Source organism: Oncorhynchus keta, chromosome 35 (assembly GCF_023373465.1).
Source record: "Oncorhynchus keta strain PuntledgeMale-10-30-2019 chromosome 35, Oket_V2, whole genome shotgun sequence".
In the NCBI taxonomy this organism is placed as follows: Eukaryota; Metazoa; Chordata; class Actinopteri; order Salmoniformes; family Salmonidae; genus Oncorhynchus; species Oncorhynchus keta.
In genome coordinates, this window is record NC_068455.1 from 81,532,551 (window position 1) to 81,555,594 (window position 23,044).

At 45.3% G+C, this 23,044-nt stretch overlaps 1 pseudogene; it reads left to right on the top strand.

The window, feature by feature from the left end:
- The window catches only part of LOC118380605 (F-box/WD repeat-containing protein 7-like), a 52,568-nt pseudogene that overhangs the window by 7,899 nt on the left and 21,625 nt on the right, over window positions 1–23,044 (top strand).

Genomic DNA, 23,044 nt, shown 5'->3' on the forward strand with positions numbered 1-23,044 from the left:
ACACGTTTCAGATGGGGAACACGTTTCAGATGGGGATGGGGAACACGTTTCAGATGGGGAACACGTTTCAGATGGGGATGGGGAACACGTTTCAGATGGGGATGGGGAACACGTTTCAGATGGGGATGGGGAATACGTTTCAGATGGGGAATACGTTTCAGATGGGGGGGAACACGTTTCAGATGGGGATGGGGAATACGTTTCAGATGGGGAATACGTTTCAGATGGGGAACACGTTTCAGATGGGGAATACGTTTCAGATGGGGAATACGTTTCAGATGGGGAATACGTTTCAGATGGGGAACACGTTTCAGATGGGGATGGGGAACACGTTTCAGATGGGAATACGTTTCAGATGGGGAACACGTTTCAGATGGGGATGGAGAACACGTTTCAGACGGGGATACGTTTCAGACGGGGAATACGTTTCAGATGGGGAATACGTTTCAGATGGGGATGGAGAATACGTTTCAGACGGGGAATACGTTTCAGACGGGGAATACGTTTCAGACGGGGAATACGTTTCAGACGGGGAATACGTTTCAGACGGGGAATACGTTTCAGACGGGGAATACGTTTCAGACGGGGAATACGTTTCAGACGGGGAATACGTTTCAGACGGGAATACGTTTCAGACGGGAATACGTTTCAGACGGGAATACGTTTCAGACGGGGAATACGTTTCAGACGGGGAATACGTTTCAGATGGGGAATACGTTTCAGATGGGGGAATGGGGGAACACGTTTCAGATGGGGGAATACGTTTCAGATGGGGGAATACGTTTCAGACGGGAACACGTTTCAGACGGGAACACGTTTCAGATGGGGAATACGTTTCAGATGGGGATGGGGAATACGTTTCAGATGGGGAATACGTTTCAGATGGGGACGGGGGGAATACGTTTCAGATGGGGAACACGTTTCAGACGGGGAATACGGTTCAGATGGGGACGGGGAACACGTTTCAGATGGGGAATACGTTTCAGATGGGGATGGGGAATACGTTTCAGATGGGGAATACGTTTCAGACGGGGAATACGTTTCAGATGGGGACGGGGAATACGTTTCAGATGGGGACGGGGAATACGTTTCAGATGGGGATGGGGAATACGTTTTAACCAAGGTGGGGGATATGCAACAAGCAAGGAAAAGAGGGCGTTGGTTCAGTCAAGGTCCAATCGGTATTGTTTCAGTAGGATAGGGTCTCTCTCCCTCTCATGTCTCATCATGCTCGGTAGATGCTCCTCTAGACTGCTGCAGCAGGGCCTGCTGGGAGAGGACAAGGGTCTGGTTATCAAACTTGCTCGCTCTCACTTGGAAAACATTGTGACTGAGTGTACAAAACATTAAGAACAGCTGCTCTTTCCATGACATAGACTGACCAGGTGAATCCAGGTGAAAGATATGATCCCTTATTGATGTCACTTGTTAAATCCACTTCAATCAAGTGTAGATGAAGAGAAGGATTCAGATTAAAGAAGGATTCTTGAGCCTCGGCGTATCGGTGCCATTCAGAAGGTGAACGGACAAGACAAAAGATTGAATTGCCTTTGAACAGGGTAGGGTAGTAGGTGCCACCGGTTTGTGTCAAGAACTGCAACGCTGCTGGGTTTTTCACGCTCAACAGTTTCCCATGTTGTATCTAGAACGGTCCTCCACCCAAAGGACATCCAGACAACTTGACACAACCGTGGGAAGCATTGGAGTCAACATGGGCCAGCATCCCTGTGGAAGCATTGGAGTCAACCTGGACCAGCATCCCTGTGGAAGCATTGGAGTCAACATGGGCCAGCATCCCTGTGGAAGCATTGGAGTCAACCTGGGCCAGCATCCCTGTGGAAGCATTGGAGTCAACCTGGGCCAGCATCCCTGTGGAAGCATTGGAGTCAACCTGGGAAGCCAACCTGCATCCCTGTGGAAGCATTGAGTCAACATGGACCAGCATCCCTGTGGAAGCATTGGAGTCAACCTGGGCCAGCATCCCTGTGGAAGCATTGGAGTCAACCTGGGCCAGCATCCCTGTGGAAGCATTGGAGTCAACCTGGGCCAGCATCCCTGTGGAAGCATTGGAGTCAACCTGGGCCAGCATCCCTGTGGAAGCATTGGAGTCAACATGGGCCGGCATCCCTGTGTAATGCTTTCGACACCTTGTAGAGTCCATGCACTGACAATTTTTAGGCTGTTCTGGGGGCGGGGTGGGGGCTGTAAAACAATATTAGGAAAGTGGAAAGTGTTCTTAATGTTTTGTACACTCTGTATGTTTACATTGCTAAAAGCAAGTGAAATCATTTCACTTAAAAAAATATATTTTAAAAAATCAATCATAAATGAACAGTAGATATTACACTCACCAAAGTATCAGGAATATAGACATTTTAAGATGTTATATTATGGCTATGTACAGTGTTGTAAATATGTGTATGGTTGAAGTACAGAAGGGCGTGTAGTAAATCAACAGATTAATATGGGTTAGATTAAAGGCTACAATGGTGTTTGTTTTGTGCTTTGTTGTCCACGTTGTGGTAATAGATTAATAGGATTTTATCAAAATTGTTTTGCTTTTCTTAGTGTTTGTGGGTCTGTGTTGTCCGACTAAAATGTGTCTAATATGGTCATGCGGTGTCTCTCCGCTGCGTCACCCCGCCGTTCTCTCGGCATTCCTCTCGAGCAGCCTGACTTCTGTCAACCCCGGTAGGTTTGGCACTCGGTATTTGAGCTGCCTCGCCTCTCTCTCTCTGCACTTTCTCTCTCTGCTTATATGGTTAACTAGCTTGGGTCAATGCAGTGAAATCTAACTCTGCTTCTAGTTGTATTAGTCGTAATGTACGGGGATACACACCGTCCAATGGAAGTGGTTACTCGCAGTTTCCTTCTCCACAATGAAACGACATGAAGAAATAGTTGCCTTTATACGCGCTGCATTTGGGGGAGAGAAAAAAGGCCTGTCGGAGCATGTCCGTAGCGACAGGAAACGTTAAGGTTGTATCTAACTGAGGGAGAAGAGGAAGGATCGGACCAGAGGAGTTACCACCTATCTAAATCGCGCTGTGGACTTGTGCTACCTTGAAGTAGATCAGAGGGCGTCCTAACGCAGGAATACCATCATGGGTTTCTACGGCACGTTGAAGCTCATATTCTATAAAGTAAGTGACTGGGGGCATTTTTAAAATTCATTTCCTACTTTTTTTATACGTTGGCTTTTTAAGTATGATTTACACTCTCTGTGCTAAAGCCTCTATATGATCATACCGTATAATTGCATTATATAGCTGGGTGGTGGTCTAGTTGTGTAGCTACACTCGAGCAGCTCTCTAGTGGAGAGAGATGGACCACTGCGGAATAGAGATGGAGTGACGGTACATGACGCACCGGTTCTTTCCCTCAAACGAGCGTGGATAATAAACACTCTGAAAATGAAACGAATATCGGCCGACCGGAAGTTAGATGTATATCATTGCTTGGCCATATTCAGACATGTATATATATTCGTCTGTTGTGCCCTGGGCTGCGGTGTGTGTGTGTAGTCTGCTGCGGTAGGAGGAAGGTGTCGGCGAGACGATGAATGAACGTGAAACTAATAAGGAACAGACAGCTAATGTGTCTGTGTGTCTGACATGGCAGAGGGAAGGTTTGTTCGCGGTTGATTAAATCAATTTGAAAGTGGTGTTACACACAAACATACACACTGCTGTGTGTGTGTGTGTGTGTGTGTGTGTGTGTGTCGCAGGGAACGGGAGTTCCCTTTCGGCTTTCTCTCTCTCTGTGTGTGTGTGTGTGTGTGTGTGTGTGTGTCGCAGGAACGGGATTTCCCTTTCGGCTTTGTGTGTGTGTGTGTGTGTGTGTGTGTGTGTCGCAGGAACGGGATTTCCTTTCGGCTTTGTGTGTGTGTGTGTGTGTGTGTGTGTGTGTGTGTGTGTGTGTGTCGCAGGAACGGGATTTCCCTTTCGGCTTTCTGCGTGTGTGTGGTGTGCTGCTGTGACTTGATGCGCATCCTGCCCCCGGGGCAGCAGTGGTATGGTTTCACTTGGCTTGGGGGTTTATTGTGTATTCCCTTTATACATCTGTGTTCTGTCCACCGCCCCAAACGTATCAGATATGTGTATTTAATGGAGTATTTAATCCGGAAACGTGTGTGAGCGAAACGTTATTACCAACCCGTTCGCTCCGCACCTTGGAACAGCCAGTAAAGTCTGTTTGGTTATTACGGTCGGTGCTCGCGATACATTCCTGTCATTTTCGGCTTGTCATTCAGGGCGGGTAAGGTGCGGTTGGTTGGAAATGGAGAGGAATTATTATTATTATTATTGTAAAATTCAAATCACATTTTTATTTGATTTTTAAACGCAATAAATACTGCAGTTTTGTCATTCACTAATCTATAAATGTTTTATTTAGACTGAGGTGATAATAATTCGTTGTCATGACGTTTCCTTTTGAAATCCATTCATAACCAACTCTTGATCAACAGCAAATGTTTTGGATATTTAAACCCCCCCTATAAGGGGTATTGGTAGCTGGTGTCAGTAAACAGTTGATTAGACTATAGCTGTGTGTTATATTTTCCGGTTTTCTGTCACCCTCTACCCGGTCACAGAGACAGGGAGCAGCCCACCTTATACACTGTAAATACAACGTCAGAGCCCGGTAGTTTCGAGGCTACTGGAAACATACACGACTCTACCGGTTGATTAGGGTGTGGAGCTCTATGATAGAAGGGATGGGTATGCTAGGTTGGGACTTTCTGTTTCTCTCTTTCTGTGGCTTAACTTTTCTGCCTCTCTTCTCTCTTGTCTCCATTCGTCCATCTCCACCCCCCACCCCCGTCTCTCTCTCTCTATCAGATGAAGAGGAAGTTGGACCATGGACCAGACGTCAGGCCGTTCTCTTCAGGCAAGAAACACTGCAGAGGTTCCAGCTACCTCAGGTAACACTCTCCCTGGTGACACTCTCCCTGGTGACACTCTCCCTGGTGACACTCTCCCTGGTGACACTCTCCCTGGTAACACTCTCCCTGGTGACACTCTCCCTGGTGACACTCTCCCTGGTGACACTCTCCCTGGTGACACTCTCCCTGGTGACACTCTCCCTGGTGACACTCTCCCTGGTGACACTCTCCCTGGTGACACTCTCCCTGGTGACACTCTCCCTGGTGACACTCTCCCTGGTGACACTCTCCCTGGTGACACTCTCCCTGGTGACACTCTCCCTGGTGACACTCTCCCTGGTGACACTCTCCCTGGTGACACTCTCCCTGGTATAATTCCATCTCTCCAATGTTAGTCATATCAACTAATTTCTTCAGGTACTATGGGTAGCAGAACGTCTGATAAACTATGAGAATGATGATACGATGTTGAATATTTTCCTTGTAAGATAGAAACACTCTGGTTATTACAGATGCTCTACCCCCCGCCCCCCTCTCTCTCTCTCCCAGTGATGTACTGAGCCGTACACACTACCCTCTGTAGTGCCTTACGGTCAGATGCCGAGCAGTTGCCATACCACGCAGTGATGCAACCGGTCAGGATGCTCTCGATGGTGCAGCTGTAGATTTTATTTATTTTTTCACAATCTGGGGACCCATGCCAAATCTTTTCAGTCTCTTGGGGGGGGGGCTTTGTCGTGCCTTCTTCACGACTGCCTTGATGTGTTTGGACCATGATAGTTGGTTGGTGATGTGGACACATAAGAACTTAAACTCTGGACACGCTCCGCGCCAGCTCCGTCGATGTTCCTGTTCGGCCCACCTTTTCCTGTAGGCCACGGTCAGCTCCTTTTGTCTTGCTCACGTTGAGTGAGAGGTGGTGGTGGTGGTTGTTGTTGTTGTTGTTGTTGTTGTTGTTGTTGTTGTTGTTGTTGTCCTGGAACAACAGCCTATAGGGAGGAAGTCAGAGAACTCATTGTTGTCGGTGTTCAGGCCTACCACTGTTGCAGCTAGCCTAGTGGTTAGAGGCAGCTAGCCTAGTGGTTAGAGGCAGCTAGCCTAGTGGTTAGAGGCAGCTAGCCTAGTGGTTAGAGGCAGCTAGCCTAGTGGTTAGAGGCAGCTAGCCTAGTGGTTAGAGGCAGCTAGCCTAGTGGTTAGAGGCAGCCAGCCTAGTGGTTAGAGGCAGCTAGCCTAGTGGTTAGAGGCAGCTAGCCTAGTGGTTAGAGGCAGCTAGCCTAGTGGTTAGAGCCTAGTGGTTAGAGCCCAGAGCCTAGTGGTTAGAGCAGGTGTAACAGTATAACTTTAGACCGTCCCCTCGCCCATACCCTGGCGCGAACCAGGGACCCTCTGCACACATCAACAACGGTCACCCACCGAAGCATCGTTACCTTATATTATCCCCAGAGTCTTCATAGTGTTCTATTGTTTCCACTACTTATATTATCTCCAGAGTCTTCACAGTGTTCTATTGTTTCCACTACTTATATTATCCCCAGAGTCTTCATAGTGTTCTATTGTTTCCACTACTTATATTATCTCCAGAGTCTTCATAGTGTTCTATTGTTTCCACTACTTATATTATCCCCAGAGTCTTCACAGTGTTCTATTGTTCCCACTACTTATATTATCTCCAGAGTCTTCATAGTGTTCTATTGTTCCCACTACTTATATTATCCCCAGAGTCTTCATAGTGTTCTATTGTTTCCACTACTTATATTATCCCCAGAGTCTTCACAGTGTTCTATTGTTCCCACTACTTATATTATCTCCAGAGTCTTCATAGTGTTCTATTGTTCCCACTACTTATATTATCCCCAGAGTCTTCATAGTGTTCTATTGTTCCCACTACTTATATTATCCCCAGTCTTCATAGTGTTCTATTGTTTCCACTACTTATATTATCTCCAGAGTCTTCATAGTGTTCTATTGTTTCCACTACTTATATTATCCCCAGAGTCTTCATAGTGTTCTATTGTTCCCACTACTTATATTATCTCCAGAGTCTTCATAGTGTTCTATTGTTTCCACTACTTATATTATCTCCAGAGTCTTCATAGTGTTCTATTGTTTCCACTACTTATATTATCTCCAGAGTCTTCATAGTGTTCTATTGTTTCCACTACTTATATTATCCCCAGAGTCTTCATAGTGTTCTATTGTTTCCACTACTTATATTATCCCCAGTGTTCTAGTCTTCATAGTGTTCTATTGTTTCCACTACTTATATTATCTCCAGTCTTCATAGTGTTCTATTGTTTCCACTACTTATATTATCCCCAGAGTCTTCATAGTGTTCTATTGTTTCCACTACTTATATTATCTCCAGAGTCTTCATAGTGTTCTATTGTTTCCACTACTTATATTATCTCCAGAGTCTTCATAGTGTTCTATTGTTTCCACTACTTATATTATCTCCAGAGTCTTCATAGTGTTCTATTGTTTCCACTACTTATATTATCCCCAGAGTCTTCATAGTGTTCTATTGTTTCCACTACTTATATTATCTCCAGTCTTCATAGTGTTCTATTGTTTCCACTACTTATATTATCTCCAGTCTTCATAGTGTTCTATTGTTTCCACTACTTATATTATCTCCAGAGTCTTCATAGTGTTCTATTGTTTCCACTACTTATATTATCTCCAGAGTCTTCATAGTGTTCTATTGTTTCCACTACTTATATTATCTCCAGAGTCTTCATAGTGTTCTATTGTTTCCACTACTTATATTATCTCCAGAGTCTTCATAGTGTTCTATTGTTTCCACTACTTATATTATCTCCAGAGTCTTCATAGTGTTCTATTGTTTCCACTACTTATATTATCCCCAGAGTCTTCATAGTGTTCTATTGTTTCCACTACTTATATTATCTCCAGAGTCTTCATAGTGTTCTATTGTTTCCACTACTTATATTATCCCCAGAGTCTTCATAGTGTTCTATTGTTCCCACTACTTATATTATCTCCAGAGTCTTCATAGTGTTCTATTGTTCCCACTACTTATATTATCCCCAGAGTCTTCATAGTGTTCTATTGTTCCCACTACTTATATTATCCCCAGTCTTCATAGTGTTCTATTGTTTCCACTACTTATATTATCTCCAGAGTCTTCATAGTGTTCTATTGTTTCCACTACTTATATTATCCCCAGAGTCTTCATAGTGTTCTATTGTTCCCACTACTTATATTATCTCCAGAGTCTTCATAGTGTTCTATTGTTTCCACTACTTATATTATCCCCAGAGTCTTCATAGTGTTCTATTGTTTCCACTACTTATATTATCTCCAGAGTCTTCATAGTGTTCTATTGTTTCCACTACTTATATTATCTCCAGAGTCTTCATAGTGTTCTATTGTTTCCACTACTTATATTATCCCCAGAGTCTTCATAGTGTTCTATTGTTTCCACTACTTATATTATCTCCAGAGTCTTCATAGTGTTCTATTGTTTCCACTACTTATATTATCCCCAGAGTCTTCATAGTGTTCTATTGTTTCCACTACTTATATTATCTCCAGAGTCTTCATAGTGTTCTATTGTTTCCACTACTTATATTATCTCCAGAGTCTTCATAGTGTTCTATTGTTTCCACTACTTATATTATCCCCAGAGTCTTCATAGTGTTCTATTGTTTCCACTACTTATATTATCTCCAGAGTCTTCATAGTGTTCTATTGTTTCCCCCACTTCACTTATATTATCTCCAGTCTTCATAGTGTTCTATTGTTTCCACTACTTATATTATCTCCAGTCTTCATAGTGTTCTATTGTTTCCACTACTTATATTATCTCCAGAGTCTTCATAGTGTTCTATTGTTTCCACTACTTATATTATCTCCAGAGTCTTCATAGTGTTCTATTGTTTCCACTACTTATATTATCTCCAGAGTCTTCATAGTGTTCTATTGTTTCCACTACTTATATTATCTCCAGAGTCTTCACAGTGTTCTATTGTTTCCACTACTTATATTATCCCCAGAGTCTTCACAGTGTTCTATTGTTTCCACTACTTATATTATCTCCAGAGTCTTCATAGTGTTCTATTGTTTCCACTACTTATATTATCTCCAGTCTTCACAGTGTTCTATTGTTTCCACTACTTATATTATCTCCAGAGTCTTCATAGTGTTCTATTGTTTCCACTACTTATATTATCCCCAGAGTCTTCATAGTGTTCTATTGTTTCCACTACTTATATTATCTCCAGAGTCTTCATAGTGTTCTATTGTTCCCACTACTTATATTATCTCCAGAGTCTTCATAGTGTTCTATTGTTTCCACTACTTATATTATCTCCAGAGTCTTCATAGTGTTCTATTGTTTCCACTACTTATATTATCTCCAGAGTCTTCATAGTGTTCTATTGTTTCCACTACTTATATTATCCCCAGAGTCTTCATAGTGTTCTATTGTTTCCACTACTTATATTATCCCCAGAGTCTTCATAGTGTTCTATTGTTTCCACTACTTATATTATCTCCAGAGTCTTCATAGTGTTCTATTGTTTCCACTACTTATATTAACCCCAGTCTTCATAGTGTTCTATTGTTTCCACTACTTATATTATCCCCAGTCTTCATAGTGTTCTATTGTTCCCACTACTTATATTATCCCCAGAGTCTTCACAGTGTTCTATTGTTTCCACTACTTATATTATCCCCAGAGTCTTCACAGTGTTCTATTGTTTCCACTACTTATATTATCTCCAGAGTCTTCATAGTGTTCTATTGTTTCATAGTGTTCTATTGTTTCTACTTATATTATCCCCAGTCTTCATAGTGTTCTATTGTTTCCACTACTTATATTATCTCCAGAGTCTTCATAGTGTTCTATTGTTTCCACTACTTATATTATCTCCAGAGTCTTCATAGTGTTCTATTGTTTCCACTACTTATATTATCCCCAGTCTTCATAGTGTTCTATTGTTTCCACTACTTATATTATCCCCAGTCTTCATAGTGTTCTATTGTTTCCACTACTTATATTATCCCCAGAGTCTTCATAGTGTTCTATTGTTTCCACTACTTATATTATCCCCAGAGTCTTCATAGTGTTCTATTGTTTCCACTACTTATATTATCTCCAGTCTTCATAGTGTTCTATTGTTTCCACTACTTATATTATCCCCAGAGTCTTCATAGTGTTCTATTGTTTCCACTACTTATATTATCCCCAGAGTCTTCATAGTGTTCTATTGTTTCCACTACTTATATTATCTCCAGTCTTCATAGTGTTCTATTGTTTCCACTACTTATATTATCTCCAGAGTCTTCAGAGTCTTCTCCAGAGTCTTCAGTGTTCTATTGTTTCCACTACTTATATTATCTCCAGAGTCTTCATAGTGTTCTATTGTTTCCACTACTTATATTATCTCCAGAGTCTTCATAGTGTTCTATTGTTTCCACTACTTATATTATCCCCAGAGTCTTCATAGTGTTCTATTGTTTCCACTACTTATATTATCCCCAGAGTCTTCATAGTGTTCTATTGTTTCCACTACTTATATTATCCCCAGAGTCTTCATAGTGTTCTATTGTTTCCACTACTTATATTATCCCCAATGTGTATCGTCCATGTAAAACACCTGTCTGATTACATATCTGACAAAACCTTTTGAATTATAATTCTCAACCGGTCTTTCTCATGTTCTCTCTCTCAATTTCAATTCAATTCTAGGGGCTTTATTGACATGGGAAACATGTGTTAACATTGCCAAAGCAAGTGAGGTAGATAATGTATAAAGTGAAAAACAATAAAAATTAACAGTAAACATTACACACAATGAAGTTTCAAAACAATAAAGACATTACAAATGTCTTATTATATATATATATACTCTCTCTCTCTTCAGTCCCTGCAGTCTCGTTCCATTCCAGACCACGCCCACTACCTTTGGAGACCTGCGAGCAGCCAATGGGCATTCAGCTCAGCGGAGACGTGTCACCTCAGGCCCGCCCCCCTCCGGCCTACAGGACTGGCTTCACACCTTCCAGGTGAGACACACCCCCTCTGCTGCTGCGTCTCCATAACAACCACTAATTAACAGCCATGAAGCCCTGGGAAACCTGGAGTGCTTTATCAACAGAGGGAGAGAGAGCTTTCTGGGATGGAGTGGTGCGATTTTAGAGGAGAACAAACCTCAGCTAATGAAATAATTAAACACCTCTCCTCCCTCCAGCACCACCTACATTCATTTTCCTCCTGCCAGAAAGCATCTGGTATCTGGTGAACAGCCCTCGGCTTCTGAACCCTCCCTCTCTCTGTGGTTCTGGTGTATTAATGAATAGACCCTCCCTCCCTCTGGTTCTGGGGTATTAATGAATAGACCCTCCCTCCCTCTGGTTCTGGTGTATTAATGAATAGACCCTCCCTCCCTCTGGTTCTGGTGTATTAATGAATAGACCCTCCCTCCCTCTGGTTCTGGGGTATTAATGAATAGACCCTCCCTCCCTCTGGTTCTGGTGTATTAATGAATAGACCCTCCCTCCCTCTGGTTCTGGTGTATTAATGAATAGACCCTCCCTCTGGTTCTGGTGTATTAATGAATAGACCCTCCCTCCCTCTCTGGTTCTGGGGTATTAATGAATAGACCCTCCCTCCCTCTGGTTCTGGGGTATTAATGAATAGACCCTCCCTCCCTCTGGTTCTGGTGTATTAATGAATAGACCCTCCCTCCCTCTGGTTCTGGGGTATTAATGAATAGACCCTCCCTCCCCTCTCTGGTTCTGGGGTATTAATGAATAGACCCTCCCTCCCTCTGGTTCTGGTGTATTAATGAATAGACCCTCCCTCCCTCTGGTTCTGGTGTATTAATGAATAGACCCTCCCTCCCTCTCTGGTTCTGGTGTATTAATGAATAGACCCTCCTCCCTCTGGTTCTGGTGTATTAATGAATAGACCCTCCCTCCCTCTCTCTGGTTCTGGTGTATTAATGAATAGACCCTCCCTCCCTCTGGTTCTGGTGTATTAATGAATAGACCCTCCCTCCCTCTGGTTCTGGTGTATTAATGAATAGACCCTCCCTCCCTCTCTGGTTCTGGTGTATTAATGAATAGACCCTCCCTCCCTCTCTGGTTCTGGTGTATTAATGAATAGACCCTCCCTCCCTCTGGTTCTGGTGTATTAATGAATAGACCCTCCCTCCCTCTGGTTCTGGTGTATTAATGAATAGACCCTCCCTCTCTCTGGTTCTGGTGTATTAATGAATAGACCCTCCCTCTCTCTGGTTCTGGTGTATTAATGAATAGACCCTCCCTCTCTCTGGTTCTGGTGTATTAATGAATAGACCCTCCCTCTCTCTGGTTCTGGTGTATTAATGAATAGACCCTCCCTCCCTCTGGTTCTGGTGTATTAATGAATAGACCCTCTCCTCTCTCTGGTTCTGGGGTATTAATGAATAGACCCTCCCTCTCTCTGGTTCTGGGGTATTAATGAATAGACCCTCCCTCCCTCTGGTTCTGGTGTATTAATGAATAGACCCTCCCTCCCTCTGGTTCTGGTGTATTAATGAATAGACCCTCCCTCCCTCTGGTTCTGGTGTATTAATGAATAGACCCTCCCTCTCTGGTTCTGGTGTATTAATGAATAGACCCTCCCTCCCTCTGGTTCTGGTGTATTAATGAATAGACCCTCCCTCCCTCTGGTTCTGGGGTATTAATGAATAGACCCTCCCTCCCTCTGGTTCTGGTGTATTAATGAATAGACCCTCCCCCTCTCTGGTTCTGGGGTATTAATGAATAGACCCTCCCTCCCTCTGGTTCTGGTGTATTAATGAATAGACCCTCCCTCTCTCTGGTTCTGGTGTATTAATGAATAGACCCTCCCCTCCCTCTGGTTCTGGTGTATTAATGAATAGACCCTCCCTCTCCTCTGGTTCTGGTGTATTAATGAATAGACCCTCCCTCTCTGGTTCTGGTGTATTAATGAATAGACCCTCCCTCCCTCTGGTTCTGGTGTATTAATGAATAGACCCTCCCTCCCTCTGGTTCTGGTGTATTAATGAATAGACCCTCCCTCCTCTGGTTCTGGTGTATTAATGAATAGACCCTCCCTCCTCTGGTTCTGGTGTATTAATGAATAGACCCTCCCTCCCTCTGGTTCTGGTGTATTAATGAATAGACCCTCCCTCCCTCTGGTTCTGGTGTATTAATGAATAGACCCTCCCTCTCTCTGGTTCTGGTGTATTAATGAATAGACCCTCCCTCCCTCTGGTTCTGGGGTATTAATGAATAGACCCTCCTCCCCCTCTGGTTCTGGTGTATTAATGAATAGACCCTCCCTCCCCTCTGGTTCTGGTGTATTAATGAATAGACCCTCCCTCCCTCTGGTTCTGGTGTATTAATGAATAGACCCTCCCTCCCTCTGGTTCTGGTGTATTAATGAATAGACCCTCCCTCTGGTTCTGGTGTATTAATGAATAGACCCTCCCTCTCTCTGGTTCTGGTGTATTAATGAATAGACCCTCCCTCCCTCTGGTTCTGGTGTATTAATGAATAGACCCTCCCTCCCTCTGGTTCTGGTGTATTAATGAATAGACCCTCCCTCTCTCTGGTTCTGGGGTATTAATGAATAGACCCTCCCTCTCTCTGGTTCTGGGGTATTAATGAATAGACCCTCCCTCCCTCTGGTTCTGGTGTATTAATGAATAGACCCTCCCTCCCTCTGGTTCTGGTGTATTAATGAATAGACCCTCCCTCCCTCTGGTTCTGGTGTATTAATGAATAGACCCTCCCTCTCTCTGGTTCTGGTGTATTAATGAATAGACCCTCCCTCCCTCTGGTTCTGGTGTATTAATGAATAGACCCTCCCTCTCTGGTTCTGGTGTATTAATGAATAGACCCTCCCTCTCTGGTTCTGGTGTATTAATGAATGGACCCTCCCTCTCTCTGGTTCTGGTGTATTAATGAATGGACCCTCCCTCTCTCTGGTTCTGGTGTATTAATGAATAGACCCTCCCTCCCTCTGGTTCTGGTGTATTAATGAATAGACCCTCCCTCTCTGGTTCTGGGGTATTAATGAATAGACCCTCCCTCTCTGGTTCTGGTGTATTAATGAATAGACCCTCCCTCCCTCTGGTTCTTGTGTATTAATGAATAGACCCTCCCTCCCTCTGGTTCTGGTGTATTAATGAATAGACCCTCCCTCCCTCTGGTTCTGGTGTATTAATGAATAGACCCTCCCTCCCTCTGGTTCTGGTGTATTAATGAATAGACCCTCCCTCTCTGGTTCTGGGGTATTAATGAATAGACCCTCCCTCTCTGGTTCTGGTGTATTAATGAATAGACCCTCCCTCCCTCTGGTTCTGGTGTATTAATGAATAGACCCTCCCTCTCTCTGGTTCTGGGGTATTAATGAATAGACCCTCCCTCCCTCTGGTTCTGGTGTATTAATGAATAGACCCTCCCTCTCTGGTTCTGGTGTATTAATGAATAGACCCTCCCTCCCTCTGGTTCTTGTGTATTAATGAATAGACCCTCCCTCTCTGGTTCTGGGGTATTAATGAATAGACCCTCCCTCCCTCTGGTTCTGGTGTATTAATGAATAGACCCTCCCTCCCTCTGGTTCTGGTGTATTAATGAATAGACCCTCCCTCCCTCTGGTTCTGGTGTATTAATGAATAGACCCTCCCTCTCTGGTTCTGGTGTATTAATGAATACACCCTCCCTCCCTCTGGTTCTGGTGTATTAATGAATAGACCCTCCCTCTCTGGTTCTGGGGTATTAATGAATAGACCCTCCCTCTCTCTGGTTCTGGTGTATTAATGAATAGACCCTCCCTCCCTCTGGTTCTGGTGTATTAATGAATAGACCCTCCCTCCCTCTGGTTCTGGTGTATTAATGAATGGACCCTCCCTCCCTCTGGTTCTGGTGTATTAATGAATGGACCCTCCCTCCCTCTGGTTCTGGTGTATTAATGAATAGACCCTCCCTCCCTCTGGTTCTGGTGTATTAATGAATAGACCCTCCCTCCCTCTCTGGTTCTGGTGTATTAATGAATAGACCCTCCCTCTGGTTCTGGTGTATTAATGAATAGACCCTCCCTCTCTGGTTCTGGTGTATTAATGAATAGACCCTCCCTCCCTCTGGTTCTGGTGTATTAATGAATAGACCCTCCCTCTCTCGTTCTGGTGTATTAATGAATAGACCCTCCCTCCCTCTGGTTCTGGTGTATTAATGAATAGACCCTCCCTCCCTCTGGTTCTGGTGTATTAATGAATAGACCCTCCCTCCCTCTGGTTCTGGTGTATTAATGAATAGACCCTCCCTCCCTCTGGTTCTGGTGTATTAATGAATAGACCCTCCCTCCCTCTGGTTCTGGTGTATTAATGAATAGACCCTCCCTCCCTCTGGTTCTGGTGTATTAATGAATAGACCCTCCCTCTCTGGTTCTGGTGTATTAATGAATAGACCCTCCCTCTCTCTGGTTCTGGTGTATTAATGAATAGACCCTCCCTCCCTCTGGTTCTGGTGTATTAATGAATAGACCCTCCCTCTCTCTGGTTCTGGTGTATTAATGAATAGACCCTCCCTCCCTCTGGTTCTGGTGTATTAATGAATAGACCCTCCCTCCCTCTGGTTCTGGTGTATTAATGAATAGACCCTCCCTCCCTCTGGTTCTGGTGTATTAATGAATAGACCCTCCCTCCCTCTGGTTCTGGTGTATTAATGAATAGACCCTCCCTCTTCTGGTGTATTGAATAGACCCTTCTGGTTCTGGTGTATTAATGAATAGACCCTCCCTCCCTCTGGTTCTGGTGTATTAATGAATAGACCCTCCCTCTCTCTGGTTCTGGTGTATTAATGAATAGACCCTCCCTCCCTCTGGTTCTGGTGTATTAATGAATAGACCCTCCCTCCCTCTGGTTCTGGTGTATTAATGAATAGACCCTCCCTCCCTCTGGTTCTGGTGTATTAATGAATAGACCCTCCCTCCCTCTGGTTCTGGTGTATTAATGAATAGACCCTCCCTCCCTCTGGTTCTGGTGTATTAATGAATAGACCCTCCCTCCCTCTGGTTCTGGGGTATTAATGAATAGACCCTCCCTCCCTCTGGTTCTGGTGTATTAATGAATAGACCCTCCCTCTCTGGTTCTGGTGTATTAATGAATAGACCCTCCCTCCCTCTGGTTCTGGTGTATTAATGAATAGACCCTCCCTCTCTCTGGTTCTGGGGTATTAATGAATAGACCCTCCCTCCCTCTCTGGTTCTGGTGTATTAATGAATAGACCCTCCCTCTCTCTGGTTCTGGTGTATTAATGAATAGACCCTCCCTCCCTCTCTGGTTCTGGGGTATTAATGAATAGACCCTCCCTCTCTGGTTCTGGGGTATTAATGAATAGACCCTCCCTCCCTCTCTGGTTCTGGTGTATTAATGAATAGACCCTCCCTCCCTCTGGTTCTGGGGTATTAATGAATAGACCCTCCCTCCCTCTGGTTCTGGTGTATTAATGAATAGACCCTCCCTCTCTGGTTCTGGGGTATTAATGAATAGACCCTCCCTCTCTCTGGTTCTGGTGTATTAATGAATAGACCCTCCCTCCCTCTCTGGTTCTGGTGTATTAATGAATAGACCCTCCCTCTCTCTGGTTCTGGGGTATTAATGAATAGACCCTCCCTCCCTCTCTGTGTTCTTCCACACGTAACCAAAATAAGTGTTAAACAAATCAAATGATATATATTTGAGGTTCTTCAAAGTAGCCACCCTTTTTTCCTTGATGACCGTTTTGATCAAATATGTATTGATGCCCCTCCCCCCTTCCTGTAGGCGTGGAGTGGTCCTGAGCGCCTATTGGCTCTGGATGACTTGATTGACAGCTGTGAGTCCAATCAGGTGAAGCACATGATGCAGGTTATTGAGCCTCAGTTCCAACGAGACTTCATCTCCCTGCTGCCCAAAGAGGTGAGAGGACACGCTCACACACACACACACGCTCACACACACACACACGCTCACACACACACACACGCTCACACACACACACACGCTCACACACACACACACGCTCACACACACACACACGCTCACACACACACACACACGCTCACACGCACACACACACGCTCACACGCACACACACGCTCACACGCACACACACGCTCACACGCACACACACGCTCACACGCACACACACGCTCACACGCACTCACACGCACACACGCTCACACGCACACACACGCTCACACGCACACACACGCTCACACGCACACACGCCACACGCACACACACGCTCACACGCACACACACGCTCACACACGCACTCACGCTCACACACACGCTCACACACACGCTCACACACACGCGCTCACACACACGCTCACACACACACACACGCTCACACACACACACACGCTCACACACACACACACGCTCACACACACACGCTCACACACACACGCTCACACACACACGCTCACACACACACGCTCACACACACACTGAACCACATTTGAGTTGTGATCCGGTCAGTGAAATGACTGTGTATCTCCTGTAGTTGGCCCTGTGTATCTCCTGTAGTTGGCCCTGTGTGTCTCCTGTAGTTGGCCCTGTGTGTCTCCTGTAGTTGGCCCTGTGTGTCTCCTGTAGTTGGCCCTGTGTGTCTCCTGTAGTTGGCCCTGTGTGTCTCCTGTAGTTGGCCCTGTGTGTCTCCTGTAGTTGGCCCTGTGTGTCTCCTGTAGTTGGCCCTGTGTGTCTCCTGTAGTTGGCCCTGTGTGTCTCCTGTAGTTGGCCCTGTGTGTCTCCTGTAGTTGGCCCTGTGTGTCTCCTGTAGTTGGCCCTGTGTGTGTCTCCTGTAGTTGGCCCTGTGTGTCTCCTGTAGTTGGCCCTGTGTGTCTCCTGTAGTTGGCCCTGTGTGTCTCCTGTAGTTGGCCCTGTGTGTCTCCTGTAGTTGGCCCTGTGTGTCTCCTGTAGTTGGCCCTGTGTGTCTCCTGTAGTTGGCCCTGTGTGTCTCCTGTAGTTGGCCCTGTGTGTCTCCTGTAGTTGGCCCTGTGTGTCTCCTGTAGTTGGCCCTGTGTGTCTCCTGTAGTTGGCCCTGTGTGTGTCTCCTGTAGTTGGCCCTGTGTGTGTCTCCTGTAGTTGGCCCTGTGTGTGTCTCCTGTAGTTGGCCCTGTGTGTGTCTCCTGTAGTTGGCCCTGTGTGTGTCTCCTGTAGTTGGCCCTGTGTGTCTCCTGTAGTTGGCCCTGTGTGTCTCCTGTAGTTGGCCCTGTGTGTCTCCTGTAGTTGGCCCTGTGTGTCTCCTGTAGTTGGCCCTGTGTGTCTCCTGTAGTTGGCCCTGTGTGTCTCCTGTAGTTGGCCCTGTGTGTCTCCTGTAGTTGGCCCTGTTCCTGTAGTTGGCCCTGTGTGTCTCCTGTAGTTGGCCCTGTGTGTCTCCTGTAGTTGGCCCTGTGTGTCTCCTGTAGTTGGCCCTGTGTGTCTCCTGTAGTTGGCCCTGTGTGTCTCCTGTAGTTGGCCCTGTGTGTCTCCTGTAGTTGGCCCTGTGTGTCTCCTGTAGTTGGCCCTGTGTGTCTCCTGTAGTTGGCCCTGTGTGTCTCCTGTAGTTGGCCCTGTGTGTCTCCTGTAGTTGGCCCTGTGTGTCTCCTGTAGTTGGCCCTGTGTGTGTCTCCTGTAGTTGGCCCTGTGTGTGTCTCTGTAGTTGGCCCTGTGTGTCTCTGTAGTTGGCCCTGTGTGTCTCCTGTAGTTGGCCCTGTGTGTCTCCTGTAGTTGGCCCTGTGTGTCTCCTGTAGTTGGCCCTGTGTGTGTCTCCTGTAGTTGGCCCTGTGTGTGTCTCCTGTAGTTGGCCCTGTGTGTGTCTCCTGTAGTTGGCCCTGTGTGTGTCTCCTGTAGTTGGCCCTGTGTGTCTCCTGTAGTTGGCCCTGTGTGTCTCCTGTAGTTGGCCCTGTGTGTCTCCTGTAGTTGGCCCTGTGTGTCTCCTGTAGTTGGCCCTGTGTGTCATGATGTTGATATGACTGTGTGTCATGATGTTGATATGACTGTGTCTCCTGTAGTTGGCCCTGTGTGTGTCTCCTGTCGTTGGCCCTGTGTGTGTCTCCTGTCGTTGGCCCTGTGTGTGTCTCCTGTAGTTGGCCCTGTGTGTCTCCTGTAGTTGGCCCTGTGTGTCTCCTGTAGTTGGCCCTGTGTGTGTCTCCTGTAGTTGGCCCTGTGTGTGTCTCCTGTAGTTGGCCCTGTGTGTGTCTCCTGTAGTTGGCCCTGTGTGTGTCTCCTGTAGTTGGCCCTGTGTGTGTCTCCTGTAGTTGGCCCTGTGTGTGTCTCCTGTAGTTGGCCCTGGGTGTGTCTCCTGTAGTTGGCCCTGTGTGTCCTGATGTTGATATGACTGTGTGTCTCCTGTAGTTGGCCCTCTATGTCTTGACGTTCCTGGAGCCCAGAGATCTGATGCATGCTGCTCAGACCTGTTCCTATTGGAGGATACTGGCTGAGGATAACCTGCTGTGGAGGGAGAAGTGTAGAGAGGAGGGTATGTACCACACACACAGGCACAGACACAGGCACACCGAGCGAGGAGGAGGGTACGTACACACACACACACCATGGATTTACATAGTAGAACCCCTCACGTAAAGGCACACACTGGCGTTTATATAAAACTACCTGAGCAAAAACACACACACACACACACACACACACACACCCTGACCACTCCTCCACTCTGCAGTGCTGCAACAGCCTATCACTGCATCCGTCTGTGAGTAGCACTGGGCTCTCTGCCAGTCAGCTAGGATTCACCACTAACATAACAGCCATACCTATGGAATAGCAGTTAGCATTACAGCCATACCTATGGAATGGCAGCTAGCGTTAGCATTACAGCCATACCAATGGAATAGCAGTTAGCATTACAGCCATACCAATGGAATAGCAGTTAGCATTACAGCCATACCAATGGAATGGCAGCTAGCGTTAGCATTACAGCCATACCAATGGAATAGCAGTTAGCATTACAGCCATACCAATGGAATGGCAGCTAGCGTTAGCATTACAGCCATACCTATGGAATAGCAGTTAGCATTACAGCCATACCTATGGAATGGCAGCTAGCGTTAGCATTACAGCCATACCTATGGAATAGCAGTTAGCATTACAGCCATACCTATGGAATGGCAGCTAGCGTTAGCATTACAGCCATACCAATGGAATAGCAGTTAGCATTACAGCCATACCAATGGAATGGCAGCTAGCGTTAGCATTACAGCCATACCTATGGAATAGCAGTTAGCATTACAGCCATACCAATGGAATGGCAGCTAGCGTTAGCATTACAGCCATACCTATGGAATAGCAGTTAGCATTACAGCCATACCAATGGAATGGCAGCTAGCGTTAGCATTACAGCCATACCAATGGAATAGCAGTTAGCATTACAGCCATACCAATGGAATGGCAGCTAGCGTTAGCATTACAGCCATACCTATGGAATGGCAGCTAGCGTTAGCATTACAGCCATACCTATGGAATGGCAGCTAGCGTTAGCATTACAGCCATACCTATGGAATAGCAGTTAGCATTACAGCCATACCTATGAAATGGCAGCTAGCGGTAGCATTACAGCCATACCAATGGAATGGCAGCTAGCAGTAGCATTACAGCCATACCTAAGACATGACAGCTAGCGGTAGCATTACAGCCATACCTATGAAATGGCAGCTAGCGGTAGCATTACAGCCATACCTATGGAATAGCAGTTAGCATTACTATAGTAATGCTATAGGGGCTAGCGTTAGCATTATATTACCTCCATACCAATAGGGGCTGGCGATAGCGAAGATGCTTGATGTTAGCCTATCAGTTCGTCATTTCTTTTTTGCCCCCTCTGTATCGCTCTCTTTGTGACAATACTATTGCTAACGCCTCATATTTATGTCTTAATGTGTGTGTAAGTATATAGGTTCTATAGCAGCTAGCCTAGCCTTTAAGAGGCTAGGTATAACCGAAAGGTCGCCAGTTCAAATCCCCCGAGCCGACTAGCTAGAAACATCTGTAGGTCGCCCTGGATAAGAGCGTCTGATAAATGAAGTATATTGTGATAGTTACTTAACCCTGTGTTCCCAGGTATAGAAGAGTCCTTGGTTGTTCAGAGGAGGAAGACTCTAAAACCTGGGTTCCTCCACTCCCCCTGGAAGAGTGCATATGTACAACAACACCGGATAGAGAGCAACTGGAGGACTGGGGATATCACCGCACCTAAGGTATTATATAGAGAGGACTGGGGATATCACCTCACCTAAGGTATTATATAGAGAGGACTGGGGATATCACCTCACAGAAGGTATTATATAGAGAGGACTGGGGATATCACCTCACCTAAGGTATTATATAGAGAGGACTGGGGATATCACCTCACCTAAGGTATTATATAGAGAGGACTGGGGATATCACCTCACCTAAGGTATTATATAGAGAGGACTGGGGATATCACCTCACCTAAGGTATTATATAGAGAGGACTGGGGATATCACCTCACCTAAGGTATTATATAGAGAGGACTGGGGATATCACCTCACCTAAGGTATTATATAGAGAGGACTGGGGATATCACCTCACCTAAGGTATTATATAGAGAGGACTGGAGATATCACCTCACCTAAGGTATTATATAGAGAGGACTGGGGATATCACCTCACCTAAGGTATTATATAGAGAGGACTGGGGATATCACCTCACCTAAGGTATTATATAGAGAGGACTGGGGATATCACCTCACCTAAGGTATTATATAGAGGACTGGGGATATCACGCACCTAAGGTATTATATAGAGGGGGACTGGGGATGGATATCACCTCACCTAAGGTATTATATAGAGAGGACTGGGGATATCACCTCACCTAAGGTATTATATAGAGAGGACTGGGGATATCACCTCACCTAAGGTATTATATAGAGAGGACTGGGGATATCACCTCACCTAAGGTATTATATAGAGAGGACTGGGGATATCACCTCACCTAAGGTATTATATAGAGAGGACTGGGATATCACCTCACCTAAGGTATTATATAGAGAGGACTGGGGATATCACCTCACCTAAGGTATTATATAGAGAGGACTGGGGATATCACCTCACCTGGGTATTATATAGAGAGGACTGGGGATATCACCTCACCTAAGGTATTATATAGAGGACTGGGGATATCTCACCTAAGGTATTATAGAGGACTGGGGATATCACCTCACCTAAGGTATTATATAGAGAGGACTGGGGATATCACCTCACCTAAGGTATTATATAGAGAGGACTGGGGATATCACCTCACCTATTATATAGGTATATCACCTCACCTATTATATAGAGAGGACTGGGGATATCACCTCACCTAAGGTATTATATAGAGAGGACTGGGGATATATAGAGGACACCTCACCTAAGGTATTATATAGAGAGGACTGGGGATATCACCTCACCTAAGGTATTATATAGAGAGGACTGGGGATATCACCTCACCTAAGGTATTATATAGAGAGGACTGGGGATATCACCTCACCTAAGGTATTATATAGAGAGGACTGGGGATATCACCTCACCTAAGGTATTATATAGAGGGACTGGGGATATCACCTCACCTAAGGTATTATATAGAGAGACTGGGGATATCACCTCACCTAAGGTATTATATAGAGAGGACTGGGGATATCACCTCACCTAAGGTATTATATAGAGAGGACTGGGATATCACCTCACCTAAGGTATTATATAGAGGATCAGATATCCCTCACCTAAGGTATTATATAGAGAGGACTGGGGATATCACCTCACCTAAGGTATTATATAGAGACTGGGGATATCACCTCACCTAAGGTATTATATAGAGAGGACTTTCAGATAATACCACCCAAGGTATTACTATATAGAGGACTGGGGATACTTCACCACCTAAGGTATTATATAGAGAGGATCAGATATCACCACCTAAGGTATTATATAGAGAGGACTGGGGATATCACCTCACCTAAGGTATTATATAGAGAGGACTGGGGATATCACCTCACCTAAGGTATTATATAGAGAGGACTGGGGATATCACCTCACCTAAGGTATTATATAGAGAGGACTGGGGATATCACCTCACCTAAGGTATTATATAGAGAGGACTGGGGATATCACCTCACCTAAGGTATTATATAGAGAGGACTGGG